Raw genomic sequence first — 15,003 nt, 5'->3', positions numbered from 1 at the left:
AAATGATTTTCTTCCCTAAGATTTTCCAGATGGAAGCATTTCTTAGCCATATAGAATTTGTTAGGACATTTTTGTTTATAAGGTGTGCATTTTGATACAATGTTTATATAATACATTTGCATGTTTGAACAGTATGGACATCCTTTTTTCGAACAGTATAAAGCTTATAACATTTTTATTATTTTTTTCTTTTCCTTGGCATATATATATATATATATATATATATATATATATATATATATATATATAGATATATATATATATATATATATATATATATATATATATATATATCTTCAGTAAAATGCTACTATTGTCTGCTCTTGAGAAAAGAAAATTCACAGCATAAATGGCAATGTCCAAGAGTCACATAGTAGTCCTTGCTCCATTCGTTACTAAGGGCTAGGATCCATGTTGTACTGAATAGTGCATGCACATTGTTGTTGTTTTTTTTTAACTGTAACGGATATAAGTTTTATTTATTTGAAAAAGATAGGAGGGGTCTTTGCCGAGGCAGCCCCAATTACAAAGTGAACATCCAACAAATTCAGCTTTTAAGTTGCATCATTTTCAAGGAATTTGAAAGGAATAGTCGTCGTTTATAATTAGCTGCCCTTTCATGAGAGAGAATCCTTTGTTCGCCATCTCGTCTGCTTCACCATTCAGGTTTCTGAGGATATGATAGAACTTGTAGGAGGTGAAATCTTGAAGGACTCTTTTCAATCTGCCCAGAATTTTGTTGAGGCTAATCCTCCGAGTCCTCGAAGAATAAATGACCCCTCCAGCGCCAGTAATCCCGGGGTTTCCTTTGGAGGCCCCATCGAGGAAGATTGTGGTTGGATTTTTCGACCTCCACCAGTTTATGAAAGAATCCTCAGAGTCTCTTTTACGCCATTCCAGGTTTGTTGTTTGAGGAGTGAGAAGGAACTTTCGAGGAGAAGGTTTGAGGGGGTGAATCCATCTCCTTTCTTCAGGTAGGAGCAATGAATCTTCTTTAAAAAAGTGCTGTTATGTGAGCTATAAGGTATAGTAGCATCTGATTCTTTTCATGGTTATTTTGTATTGAATTGATATGGATGCATCAATAATAAGTACAGTTGATTTGTTTTTATTCATTATTTTCTAAATGGCACATATCTCTTTCTTCTTGAAAGGCAGTGAAAAAGAAACAAATAGATGTAGAGAATAGAGATCTATTGTGCTATTATAATTTCCATCAAAACTTTTCCATTAGGTAGGTTTGGGAGTCTATGGTTATTTGATTGCACTTGAAATAAAGCAAGTGAATGTAAAACACCTCATGATTCAGAAGGTTTAAACTGAGCTTTCAATACCTTGTTTTTGATGCAGTGCATAAAGTCAAGATCATGCCAGATATGCCATCCAGATGCAGTTTTCAGTCTTGTAGGTCATCCTTTCTAAATATGGAGTCCCTACGCTCTCGATCTTCAAATTTACAGTCCACAGTTTTGGCTGGATGGGAAGCAGTGAGAAAAATTCGTGTTAGACCCCATCCTCCTCTGCGTGCCACATATTCTCAACGTGGTCTTGCTTATGTGCAAGCTAGTGCAGAATACATACGAGAGGTGTCTACCCTTATAAAATCAGGGGCAACATCACTTTGCAACAGCACATCAAATGAAATGACACAAGGTGTGACTTATCTTCTATAACTTTGTAGAGGTTTTAGACCATCTTTGTCCATGTCTCGCTATTAAGAAAAAATATTCAGTTACATAGCACAATTTGAACCTCTCCGTTACAGGGATGTAGGTTATTAACAAAATTGTGTTTGTTGATTTCTTTAAATTGTCATGTAGTTCGGAAAATGCAAATTCTTTCACAATTTTGGGTGAAACTATTGTGGATTCATCACATTCAAGCTCTAGTAAACTTAAGATTTGCAAGATTTGGAAATCCAAGTGGGTCCTGCAAAAATTTCTAAGGGGTCTTGCCATGCAGTGAATTCAACTTCCATTCTAGAAAATGTATGCACTTATTTAATACACTAGTTTGATTGAGGGAGATAAATGAACGTCTGCTAACATAATTATTTTTTGCAAAGGCATTCCTTGGAAAGGAGACACGTTCCATCTCTGTTTCTGAAGATTTGTTTGGAATCTCCTGTGCTAACAATCTCAATTCTTTGGCCGCTGAGGGAGTTTGGAAATATTGATCAACACAGTTGCTACACATATTGTCAAATAAATATGTAAAAATATAGCACTCACTTCAGATAATTTTATATATGGAAGCCTGCAAAAATGATTCGAAGCAATTTTATAAGTAAACTAAAGGTTGGTGTTGAGTCTACATCTGTGGCTTGTCTTGGAAATTGTTGAAGACCAATTCAAAAGATATGACAGGCCCCTCTAGCATATTAAGACTATTCATTGTGGTGATCAATCGTAGGCTACTCTTCCACATTTTTGTGGTGCAATCTAATCCATAAAGGCTTATCTCTATAAGTAAGAGTTTCATTGGATGATTTGAATGTGTTTTTTATGCTTTTGAGGAAAATGGAATAGTGGAATTCAGACCCACGTCCTCACCATAATATTTTTTTTTTTATCTCGGAAACAATGATGCCAGTGAATGTTCCCAGTGTAATATTGTTTTTAGAAGTTCTTTGTTGTGCTTTATAATATTTTATCTGTCCTTCTTTTAACATAGTTGTCATATGAATTGCAAAAATATTATTATAGGTCCCTTTAATATAGTTGTCATAGGAATGACAACATTGTTAATATATATTTTTTCATAATAATTGGTTTGGGAAGTTGAGAAGTGCTTTATAGTATTTTTATCTGTCTTTCTTTTAACATAGTTTTCATATGAATTCCAGAAATATTATTATAGGTCTCTTTAATATAAATGTCATAGGAATGGCAACATTGTTAATATATTTTCTTCATAATAATTGGTTTGGCAAGTTGAGGAGACTCAAGACTGAAACTTGAAAAAAAGCCTTAAAATAATATACAAAAACATGTTCACATGAACAACAATTAAATGGATAATGGGGATAACGGATAACTTGTGACATGACATTAACTATAACTCATTATCATCCACCCTTGCTTTCAACAATGTTGATTCACATGTTTCTATTCTTCTACACACTATTATTATTTACAAAATATCCATATTTGAAATACATAACTAATACTTTCAATGGTAACTCATTATCATCCACCCCTGCTCTCAACAATGTCCATTTAGTTATTTTTCTACACACTACTATTATTTACAAAATATCCTTACTCAGAATACAAATAACTAAAAATATCAAGTGTAAATCATTATTATCCACCCTTACTTTCAACAATGTCCATTCACATGTCGTTATTCTTCCACACTTTATGGCATACACACTTTATCGTTATTCTTCCACACTTCCACACTTTATGCCTTTCGGTGTTTTCTTTGCAACATCAGATGCAAATGCTAGTATTTTTGATGACAGAACTTTAAGTCTCTTTCGTTCAAATTAAATTAAGGAATAAATACAAAAGTAAAACCGTAGATTTTGACTTTTGTGATAGACTTTTTGAAAATTAACTCGACTCACTTCAATAAATTAAAATAATTTCTACTACTTCGATGCCATTTTCTTCGCATGGACAGGTTCACGAACATGGAGCCAAATTGACAACCTATAATTCTCGGAGACGTCAACAAACATACGCTGCAACTAATACACATCAATGGAATAGTTGTATTTTACAACAGTTTTATTTCCATGATACTTCTGATAAAAATTCCAAGACAACGCGTAAGAGAAACGTTTCCTCCGCTCAATATCAAAATGTTGAAGACTAGCAGCCGACCAGAAGAATCTTATTTTGGAACCTTCCAGGTACATAAAGACTGAAACACCAAAAAGCTACAATTTTCTCTGGAAAGCAAAATTAACCAAAAAGATCGGGTCATCAAAGTAATGCCAAGTAGACCTACAGACATAAAAGTTTGGAAAAGCCTAAAGCCTCGGAAAAGCCATGTAAACATACCTTTTTTTTAAATTTTCGCATTTATTAGAAGTAATTAATTTTGGAAAGAGCCTAAAGCCTCTAGAAATCCTTGTAAACTTAACTTTTGAAAAAAATTGACGCGATATTATAGGTAATTATTATCTCCGGAGTAGACCCTACGGTCAATAGGTTTTTGTCAAATTTATATTATTTTTGTTTTTACTAAAAAAATATTTCAAAACTTTTAAAGTTTAGCATTATATATTGAAATTTATTAATTTTTAAAAATTATTTATTTTATTTATTATTAATTTGATAGGCTAATTGATGGAATATGTTAACGGATTGAACATGTTATTGCTAGCTCCTTTGAACTTTGTGGTATGCATTTATGTATGTTGTCAGTGTGTTGAATACATTGACGACTATTACATTTAATTACATTTTTGCTCATTGGTGTACATACTATACTGGTGACACTAGTGGTACTATGAATAGATATATTGATCACGAGTTTGTTAGAGCTCACATGATATTGTTCGTTTTTCTATGACGTTGCTCCCCGCATATTGGTGACACATGTGGTGTCACACCCCTATCCTGGCAGTCATCTTTCAACTACACATTGGTAGGTGCGGCACCGCTACCCAATTTTTTTTCACCAATACTAATGAGTAAGGACTACGCCGAATATTCAACACTTAGTTATTTTTCTTCAATTACACTAAGCATTTATTATTTTACATAGCGGAAATAACATTCATCATCATCATCATCATAAATATGCATAGCGGATAACTTCTTTTAATGGGAGGGGCAACTCCCTAGTTAGAGTCTGCCCAAATAATAATATAACAAGTATTTTACATATATAGCCTTTGTCAGGTAACCCCAAGATTCACCTTAACAATTCTACCAAAATCAACAATTCTTCTTGATCGTTCAGGGTTGCCCACCTTGGGTCGCCCTTCCGTTTAGCAGTGCCCTCGCTTGTTCAGCCTATCGTTCAACCCATCAATTAGACCTTCGTTCAGCCTATCATTCAGGCCTTTGTTCGGACCCGTTGTTCATACATCCATTTGGACCCGTCATTTAGACTTTCATTCGGACCTGTCGTTCAGACTTCCATTCGAGCCCATCGTTCAGACCTCCATTCGAACCCGTCATTCAGAATTTCATTCGGCCTTCGTTCAGACCTTTGTTCAGATTCACCTTAACAATTCTACCAAAATCATCAATTCGGCCTGATCTTTCATGGTCGCCCACCCTGGGTCGCCATTTCATTCAACATTGCCCTTGCTCGTCCAGCCTATCATTCAGCTCATCATTCAGATCTTTGTTCAGCTCTTTATTCAGACCTTCATTCATCCCTTCGTTCAGACCTCTGCTCAGACCCGTCATTCAAACTTCTATTCGAACCCATCATTCAGACTTCCGCTTGGACCCGTCGTTCAAACTTCCGTTCGGACCCATCGCTCAGACTTCCGTTTGGACCCGTCATTCAGACTTCCATTTGAACCCATTGTTTAGACCTCTGTTCGAACCCGTCATTCAAACTTTCGTTTGGCCTTCATTCAAGCGCGCCCTTCCTGCAGCTCGCCTGTGGGCAGGGTCACCCCACCTACAGCTCGCTCGCCCAGAATGCACCCGAAACCTGCATTTTCAGTTTCCTCGGCTTGGTACTACGACCCTCGGTCTGCCTGCACCTCGCCCTCCTTGTTCTCCTTTCTTCTTAGCTCGTTCACCTTATGTTTTGAACTTGCTTTGGATCAAATGCCTTATGCCTTATCCCTCCAACTCACCCTCCAATATATATGCGTCCTTCAAGAGGTAAGGTGGGTCGGCCTACCCAGGCTAACCATAAAAGTCACCACATAAAATATAAAAGATGCGTCGGTTCACCCAACTCGTCAGTCTGCACGTTGGCTCGTCTGTTTTTCAACATCTCTTATAAACTCATCACACGCTTCCATACTTACTTGATTTTCTGATTTTCGGTTTTTCAACTCTCCCAATGGCTCATCACAACTTGTTGTCACACATTTGCCCAGGCGCATTTAACCGAATGAAACCACACATTGCACATGCTCAAATCATCGCCTTTAACCAAGATTGTGTCTCCCCTGCCGCTCGTCGCACATGTGCCCAGCTCGTGGATGCGACATACCTTCCTACTTTAAATTGTTATCGTCCTCGACAACATCATCATACAACATCGTAAATTGTCGCTAGCTCCAAGATCTGCAAAATTGTCGATGCTGCCCACCTCTACTCTGCCATCGCATAAACCATCAAGGCTTGTGCCTCCATGAATAGAAAAGTCTTCTCAATCCATGATCATCAACCACATATGTCACAATCTCCACATGCTTCCCCACTGTGGAAGGTGATGAGCACCAGTATTGCAACAAGGATGCTACAACTCCTGGGGCTACCGACTTTACTTCAACAACCCAGGGTTCGTACAAATTTGGAGGTGACTGTGTTGTATGCAAAAATAGATGTAATTGGTCTACTCTTTTTCACTACTGAGTTGGAGCGATAGACCACTAGGGTTTCTCAAACCAACCTTCTATTGACTAGAAGAAATCTGATTGCCAACTTGGAGAGGGGAAATTTACCCTCATTGGAAGAAAAGAAATGTTGTCTATTGCATGAAGGAAAGACTGAAAGAAATGCTTGCAAAATAACATGAAATCCTCTATCTACTTGATAACATACTTTGCTTGCAAAAGAACCCTACTTTAACACATGTGAGGTTTTAACTAATCTAAGCATGAAATCTAATCTAGAGAGTAGTAATTACTGTGTGCATGAATAAATATTAAAGAGATTTTTTCCTTTTTATCATTTTGCTTGAAAAATTTAAATGCTAATCTTTATTTGTTCTTTGGCAAGGGAAATAGGTGTGGAGGAAGAGGAGTACAATGGTTTAGATAGCTTGGAGGGAAAGTAGGGGCCTAATCATGACTTTAGTGATCATTTTTCTCAAATCGGGCTCAAAACAGGTTAATACAGGTTTTCCTACAGGATGTCTATAGGAAGCACATCTCATATTGCGCGTCCAAGCATAACGAGTAGGATGTCTATAGGAAGCACATCTCATATTGCACGTCCAAGCATAACGAGTAGGGGAATAGAGAGGCACAACACACAATAAGGATAAGGAAGACGTGGTGAACAGATATGGAGGGAAGGCGAGGAACATGTAATTCCATTGGGAGATAATAATAGGAAGTGATAGGTATTGATAGGCTTTGGCCCTGGGATGACAAAAACTAATCGTCAATACTAACAACAATATTGGGCAATACAGTTTTTGCAAAAATACTGATTATAACCTTGACTTGTTTTTTAATCATATCTACAAACAGAGGGATCGTATGTGAAGCAGAGAAGATTATGAAACTCATAGCAGTCGAGGATGGGATGAGGCTTTTTTTAATCATCGATGGACAATGATCAGGAAGAGGTAGCGTTGGAACGATCCAGACATCATTGAATCATAAAGTCATCGTTGACCGGGACTTCATGTCAAAACGTGTGTGGCTAAAAATTAAAGTAACACAACCATGTGTCATTTGATATAGACTGATAATTACATTAGTAAATGTGTGGCTAAAAATTGAAGTAGCACAACCACATGTGGTTTGATATAGAATGACAATTATATTAGTAAATGTGTTTGGTGCTTAGTATTAATATTAAAATACTTAATATTAATATTAAAATTGATATTGATAAATATATAATAATAAACATAATAACAAAAAATTATTAAATAAAAAATTAATAATATTATTATAATTATATTATTTTATATTATAATAATATAATTATAATCATAATCATAATTATAATTGCTAATAATAATATAATTATAATTATTAAAATAATTAATAATCATAATTATAATTAATAATAAAAACAATTTTAATATTAATATTAAATATGGTTGATCATGGTTGAACATTATTGATTTATATATGGAGACAATATTTTTAACAATACGATGTTGGACCATGGTTCATCATGGTTGACCATGATTAATTTTCATATTGAGACAACCTTTGTCCTAATGTGATGTTGGACCATGGCTAACCATGGTTAATCATGATCATAAACTCCAGGTATTTATATTAAACCCAAGAAATAATATTATAAACCCTATAAATAATAGTATACCCTAGGAATATGATTTCTTAGATTAATAAGCATAAGGGATTGATATTATAAACCCAAGGGAATTATAAAATCAAGGGATTAATACTAAAAACCCACGGGATCATAAACCCAAGGGAAAAGTATTCAACCCAAGGGATTAATATTATAAACCCAAGGTATATAAACCCTAAGATAAATATTATAAATTCTAAAGTAAACCTGCTTGACCATGGTTGATTTTGATATCTTTGTAACAATGCGATGTTGGACCATCGTTGTCACAATGTGACGTTGGACCATGAGACAATATTTTTCACAATGTGTAAATGGTTATTGGCCATAGTTGACCAGGATTGATTTTCATATTGAGAAAATCCTATGATAAACCCTAAGATAATTATTATAAACAAAGGTATATAAACTCTATGATAAATATTATAAATGATAAAATAAACATGGGTGACGATAGTTGACCATGGCCAATTTACATATTGAGGAAATTTTTGTCACAATATGACGTTGGGCCATGGTTCAACATGGTTGCTGATGATTGATTTTCACAATGAAAAAATCTTTCTCATAATGAAACATAATTAAATGATGGACCATGGATGACCATGGATTACCATGATTGACCATGGATGATGATGGTTGTCCATGGTTTATTTTCATATTGACACAATCTTTGTCACAATGTGATGTTGGACCATGGTCGACCATGATTATAAACCCAAGAGATTTATATTAAAACCAAATATTAATATTATAAACCCTATGAATAATATTATGCTTTATTAATAAGAACCCTCAGATTAATAAATCTAAGGGATCGATATTATAATTTCAAGGGAATAATAAACCCGAAGGATTAATACTAAAAACCCAAGCGATTAGAAACCCAAGAGAACATTATTAAATTGAGGGGATTAATATTATAAACCCTAAAATAAACATGGTTGGACATGGTTAATTTTCATATTGACACAATCTTTGTAACAACGTGACGTTGGACCATCATTGACATTGGTTTACCATGGTTGCCACAATGTGGTGTCTGACCATAAGACAATCTTTGACATAATGTGATCATGGTTATTGACCATGGTTGACCATGATTTATTTTTATTTTGAGACAATCCTTCTCACAAGGCAAAATTGGATCATGGTTGACCATAAACCAAAGGGCTTGATATTATATACCAAACGGATTAATACTAAAACCCCAAGGGATTATAAACCCAAGGGAATAATATTAAACCCAAGGGATTAATATTAAAAACTCAATGTATATAAACCTTAAAATAAACATGGTTGACCATGGTTGACAATGGTTGATTTTCATATTGACACAATATTTGTCATAATGTGACATTGGACATGGTTGAATATGATTGATTATCATATTGAGACAATATTTGTCAAAATGCGACATTGGACCATGATTGACCATGATTGATTTCCATATTGAGACAATATTTGCAAAAATGTGACATGGAACCATGGTTGATCATGATTGACCATGGTTGACAATTGTTTATAATGGTTTTCTGTGGTTCATTTACATATACCTTTATCACAATGTGACATTAGACCATAGTTGACCATGATTATAAACCCAAGGGATTTATATTAAACCCAATGATTATTATTATAAACTTGAGGTATATAAGCCCTAAGATACATATTATAAACCCTAAAGTAAACATGGTTGTGTTGAAGCCCCGAAAATTGGGTCGACAACAAGGGGGATACCCACCCGATCCAGACCTTGGTTGGCAGCTCCTTATCTGTTTGGTATAGCGGGTCCAACTGGGGATAATGGGACCAGTTTCCCAATCTAAGGGGTGTGTGTGTGTGTGTGTAGAGTTGGATGATGTTGATCTAAGAGTACTTAGAGCTAATTTAATTCAAACTTCTAAAACTAACTCTATGCTATTGTAATCTAATGAGAAACAACATATCTAATCTACGCTAACTCGGGGTGTATTTCTTCTATTATGCGATCTAAAGAGATTTCAAACAATAACTGGTAATAAAGATCATTCAGCTATCATAAGAATAGAAATCAATTAAGATAAACTACTTTGCATAAAAAGTTAAGCAAAACAGTTGTGAACAACATATCGCATAATAAGTTATTCATATATCAAACATAAATGAATGACTCCACCGTACAAAAGTGCCAAATGGTAACTCATACATTCACGCAGTAACATATAAACAACTGAAAACTATATATCACTTTAAGAATATAAGCAGAGATGGTCAAGAGATAAAAGTACCATTTATGACTGGTTCCACTCATAAGCTTCAAGCAACAATGATTTATCTCTACTTGTTCTAACATCTACAAAGAGTACAAAAGTGCAACATCAGTAGCAGATATCAAATGCAAACATTAATAAATCTCGATCCAACCATTCATCAAAAACCCCCTCCGAGGGTGCAAAAGTGCATCTTCTGAGGACAAGTTTTTTGACAAATTTCTGGACCCTTCTCCAAATGCCTGAGAAGGGTTTAAATACTGCTAACTAATTAACTTAATTACATAAATTTAGGATACGGTTTTAAATGACCGCCCTTCTGCTAAAGCAAAATTATTTCTAAAAATTAAATCTAATTCCTAACCGTTTCTGTATTTGCTCCTTAGTGCTGCAAGCATGTAACATTCGCCTGGGAAGAGTCGGTTGGTCATCTTCTCCTTTTGTTTGAGCTACGAAAATAGAAATAACAAGCGCTGGCACCACTTTCTGGTAAACTAGAAGATATTTTCAAGAATCTTCCTCTGGGTGGGTGTTTTCACTGTGTGTATACTTGGTAATAACCCAAATTCCTCTCAAACTGATTCTGCTTTTGCTATTTCGGTTTTCGGCCTTGCGAATGACTGAATAATTTAGGGACTTTGCTCTCTGAACAATTTTCTGTATTAAAAACTGCCTCCGTTCTTTGTTCCGGGCTTTTCTGGTGCGTTTTCCTTCTTTAGCGCCTTTTTCTTTTTGCTTTACCGGGCATAAGCTTCAGGATCTTTTGCAAACATGCTACTTTTGTGTGCCTTTGATTCTAAGTTTTGGATGGCCTATTGACATCAGTATCTGTTGAGTGATACTCTGGAATCTGTGGTCCTGTTGCATGCGGCATCCATTTGTGAAGGCATCTCTTCTCTGTTCTCCGAGCATTGATGCTTTCCCCTTTTCCTTAGATGTTTCCTGCACATTGCTTTATGTTATTTTCTGTCTTACAGTTTACGCAAAGGAAAAGAATAATGATGATAAAGATTGACATGAAAGCTTTAAGCTCTAATGAATGCATAATCATGACACCCATAATGAACTGACTCTTCGAAAAACACAACACTATCCTTCTTGGATACTTTGGCGTACAATCATTAATTTCTTTTTAAGGTGCGCGCCCAATTTTGGTCTACAGACAGCTTTCCTTGAATACTGTGCCGAGGAAATTTTGCGATGGGTGATTTCTGCGACTCGCATCGCAGTATCGAGGATCGCGTCGTCAAGATGTGTCATCGCAGAAATTGATGATCGCATTCATCGCAGATCACAACATCACAGATCGCAACATCGCAGATCGCAACATCGCAGATCGCAATTAGTCATCCAATCATTGTGTGCTGCTTACACAATTTTGCGATCTGCGACATCGCATATCGGCCGTCGGAGATTCCTTAAGATTTTTCATTTAAGAGTGCTTCATAATGTATGCGATGCGATGAATTTTGCGTCGCTTCTTCGCAGCTTATTATGCGCATAGGAAAACGTTTCACTCTCTTCTTGCGATGCGATACAGTTTTAGGGAGTTGAAATACAAAAATTTTGATAAAAAATTTTTTGGATTTTTTATTAAGGGTCCCCATTTGCTTGGTGTTATCGCTAATATCAAACAAAGAGGGGGGTTGTTGGTGGCCACAACAATGGCGATTCACTGTGAAGAACCAGTTATCTCTGTTTTTATATTGAATTTTAACTTCCAAAGCAGAAAAATTTTCATACGTCTAAATTTTGTTATGGACAGATAGAGTACATTATGCCTTATCCTATCAATGATATTTTGTCTCAACCTTTTCCTATTCCAAATGTTTACTTCCTCGGGCTTAGTCCTTGTATTTACATCAGACATTACTTGGTCTTTTAAAGATAAAATAAGGTCTTCTCTGCGTGCTGGCTTTTAAAATATGCTCATTTATCGTAGGTAGAGCCTCTGCTGCCAACAGGCATCCATAGCCTCGACAGGGTTACCTGTTACCCAGCAATGATCCTTTATCCTGCTTAAGGCTATTTACAACTTTTCAGAGAAAAACCCCTTTTGACACTTTTTCCTTTTTTATTCTCTAAAGAACAATGTCTTGGTTTGGTGGCCAAATTATGACACAGTCATTCACTTGATTTACACTTTTGCTGAACAAGCTGGCTCGTGATGAGACCCCTTGTCTTTTGATTGCAACAATCTTGAGTTGTTGCCCTGTTTTGGTGGACAGTATTTGGCAAAGTCAGCAAGTTATAATATCTGTGGTCATGATAAGCCGACTCGTGATGAGACCTCTTATTCTTTGAGATATAGTGTTTTCTCGGATTGTTCCTCTGAATGTTGCTATTTCCTTTAGCAGGGAGGAAGACATTGTTTTTCCTTAAGAAAGCTCTGGACGACAATAATAGAGTTTGAAAACAACAGTTTTACAGAGAATATTTATTTTGTTATTGATACCTTTCATTGTACTGATATAAAACAATTTTTTACCAAAGGTTGCTTTCATCATATTTTTTGAAGTTGAAACTAGTATCATATCTAGGCTAAATTTAACTCTACCTGTCAATAATAAAGATCAGATTTTTCGGAAAATTTTGCTACTTGTACAAGCGAAAAAGCTCAAAATCTGATAGAGAATTGGTGTTTTTTTCGTGAACCCCTTTAGTAACCATCTACAACTGGTTTTATTTATAAGAAAGAGAAAAAACAAAGAAAAACTAAAACTATCCTACAAAATAGAAGAGTGATTTTCTATGGAAAATATATTTTAAGGATCTGTCCATTAACAGGCAAAGAATCCCTTCTACCTGCTAAATCCTGCAACACAAACGTTGATGGGCCTATGACTTCTACAATATGAAAAGGACCAAGCCACATCTTCTGAAATTTTGTATGTTTGCCCTTTTCTTCATGAGCCTTATCCCATTTCAAAACTAAATCTCCCATCTGAAAAAATTTTCTGGTCATTATGCTCAAGTCAAAAGAGGATTTTATTAGCGCTTGGTGATGAGCATGGGTTTTCTTAGCTTGTTCTCGTCATTCTTCTAATTTAATTATTTCCATTTGTTTTAGTTGTATGGAGGAAGTAGATACCTCATCGATGTATTGTACTAAAGACAAAGAGGGGATGACTAAGTGAGTTGGAAGAACCACTTCTTTCCCATAAACTAAATTAAAGGGAGAAGTGCCGATTGAAGCTTTCTTCGTTATTCTATCTGCCCATAAAGAATTTACCAAAGCTTTGTGCCAATTCTTTTGGTTCTGGTCAACTGTTCTTTTAATAATCCTGATCAGGTTTTTATTAGTCGATTCAGCCAATCCATTACCTTGCGGATAGTAGTTGGCCGAATATTTCAGTTTGAACCCTCTTTTAAGTGCAAACTCGGTCATTGCATTCCCAGAAAAGTATGAGGCATTATCAAACATTAAAGCCGTTGGCAATCCAAACCTAGTGATTATAAATTGGTTTATAAATTCAATGATGTTTTCAGAATTAGCTGTCTTGAGAGGAACTGCTTCTACCCATTTAGTAAAATAATCTGTTGCCGTGAGGATGTATCTATGCTGCTTAGAAGAGTGAGGAACGATCTCACCTATTATGTCCAAGCCCCACTGACTGAATGGCTGCTTGATGTTTACCAGCTGTAGTGGCATGGACGGTTTCTTTTGTCTCCCTGCAACAGTCTGACAGACTTGGCATTTCCTCACGTAACTGTGTGAGTCTTTGAACAGTGTGGGCCAATAATATCCTGCACGTAAGATTTTATGTGTAGTAGCATCTCCAGCATAGTGTCCGCCTGTTGGTCCATCGTGGAGTTCTTGCAAAACCTTTTCGGTTTCAGTTTTCTCAAGACACCTAAGAAGCACAGAATCGTAATTCCTTTTAAACAGAACATCATTTATGAGCTGATATTGTTTAGCTTTCAATCTCAGAGCTCTTTTCTTGGTGTGATCCAGGTGTGATGGAGCATACCCGTTCTTAAGATAATAAATGGTGTCAGCATATAATGATTCTGCATCGTTTAGTCTTACCTCATACGTTTCTACCTCTTTAGATGAATTCTCAGGAATTTGCGATGCTCCAGCCAACATTTTGCAGAAGCCTTGACCTCTTACAATGCTTGCTGGTTTGATCTCAAGGTCGTATTCTTGTAAAGCGGTGATCCAATTTGCTCTTTTTTCACCCACATCCTTCTGTATTAGAATATTTCTTACTGCTGGAAATGGTACTATGACCTTAGTATGGGCTTTAAGTAAGAAAGGTCTGAAATATTTGATCGCTTTGAAAACAGCATATGCCTGTTTCTCCACGTCTGAATAGTTGAGTTCAGCACCTTGTAAATTCGAGCTGAAAAATGCGATTGGAGCTTCCTCTTTCTCTTGATTTGCTTGAGTTAGAATCGCAGCATATGATTTCTCTGAGGCAAATGTGTCTAAGATAAAAGATTCTGAAAAATTCGGGGTTGCTAAAGATGGAGCGTTAATGATAGCTTGTTTGATCAGGTTGAATGCTTCATGTTCATCCTGACCCCATTTAAAATTTGAATTCTTTTTAATCATGGTTTGCAAAGGAGAAACAATCCGTGAAAAATCTGGGACAAATCTC

This window comes from Pinus tabuliformis, chromosome 4_1, assembly GCF_031772625.1.
Source record: "Pinus tabuliformis cultivar Carrire ecotype Pingquan chromosome 4_1, CPIR1, whole genome shotgun sequence".
NCBI classification, from domain to species: domain Eukaryota; kingdom Viridiplantae; phylum Streptophyta; class Pinopsida; order Pinales; family Pinaceae; genus Pinus; species Pinus tabuliformis.
This window is presented reverse-complemented; position numbering follows the sequence as displayed.